Source organism: Suncus etruscus, chromosome 10 (assembly GCF_024139225.1).
Source record: "Suncus etruscus isolate mSunEtr1 chromosome 10, mSunEtr1.pri.cur, whole genome shotgun sequence".
In the NCBI taxonomy this organism is placed as follows: domain Eukaryota; kingdom Metazoa; phylum Chordata; class Mammalia; order Eulipotyphla; family Soricidae; genus Suncus; species Suncus etruscus.
This window is the reverse complement of record NC_064857.1, coordinates 95,588,845-95,590,305: the sequence shown is the minus strand read 5'-3', so window position 1 is coordinate 95,590,305 and position 1,461 is coordinate 95,588,845.

Genomic DNA, 1,461 nt, shown 5'->3' with positions numbered 1-1,461 from the left:
CCTTCCTTTTTCTTTCTTTCTGTCTGTCTCTTCCTTCCTTCCTTCCTTCCTTCCTTCCTTCCTTCCTTCCTTCCTTCCTTCCTTCCTTCCTTCCTTCTTCTTTCTCTTTCTTTCTCTCTCTTTATTTCTTTCTCTTTCTTCTTTCTTTCTTTTTTTATTTATAAATTATCTTTTTTTTTTTTTTTTTTTTTTTTTTTTTTTTTTTTTTTTGGTTTTCGGGCCACACCCGTTTGATGCTCAGGGGTTACTCCTGGCTAAGCGCTCAGAAATTGCCCCTGGCTTGGGGGGGAACCATATGGGACGCCGGGGGATCGAACCGCGGTCGCGATCTTTCCTTGGCTAGCGCTTGCAAGGCAGGTACCTTACCTCTAGCGCCACCTCGCCGGCCCCTATAAATTATCTTTATTTAGGGCCCGGAGAGATAGCACAGCGGCGTTTGTCTTGCAAGCAGCCGATCCAGGACCAAAGGTGGTTGGTTCGAATCCCGGTGTCCCATATGGTCCCCCGTGCCTGCCAGGAGCTATTTCTGAGCAGACAGCCAGGAGAAACCCCTGAGCACCACCGGGTGTGGCCCAAAAACCAAAAAAAAAAAATTATCTTTATTTAAACACCGTGGTTACAAATATAATTGTAGTTGTATGATTACAGTCATGTAAAGAACACCCCCCTTCACCAGTGCAGGATTCCCACCACCAATTTCCCGGATCTACCTACTCCCCACCTCACCCACACCTGTACTCGAGACAGGCTTTCTTTTTCCCTCATTCATTCACATTGTTATGATAGTTTTCAGTGTAGTTATTTCTCTAACTGCATTCATCACTCTATGTGGTGAGCTTCATGTCATGAGCTGCACCTACTGAGAAGATAGGGGGAAATAAGGGTTGGGACTGAGGCAGTAAAATATTAGAAATGAGATTTGTAGGGCAGTATCAAGGTCACAATACAAGATGGATGTTATGGATATATAAAATATATGCATACAATACTATCAATAGGAAAACAAGGAGAAAAAAATTCCAGTGTCTGTGCCAACATAAACCAGTACTAAAACAGCCCGCCCTCCTCCCAAAGTGCATTTCCATTAGTGTAGGGAGAGGTAGAGGGAGAAGCCTGAGGACCACTAAGAGTCCACCTGAACCCACTTCTGGCCATCTGAGCTGACACCGAGGGAAGGCCTGGAGTCAGGGGGAAAAGACAAGGACGGCTGGGGGCCGTCCCAGCACTCCCCAGGCCAGGGAGAAGGGCTCCGGTGTGGGGCCTCCCCAAACCCCATAACTGCAAGAGCTGGTCTCCAGAATCAAAGAGGAAACCGGAAGCCAGATGTCTGCCCGCCCTCTTACGTATGCACCTCCCCCCTGAAGTACGGCTTTTTCTTATTCTTAATAATTTCTTATTTTGCAATTGAAGTTATTTTGTAAAGAGCTGTCTTGAGTTGTGATCTTCTCCTTTGTAACTCAG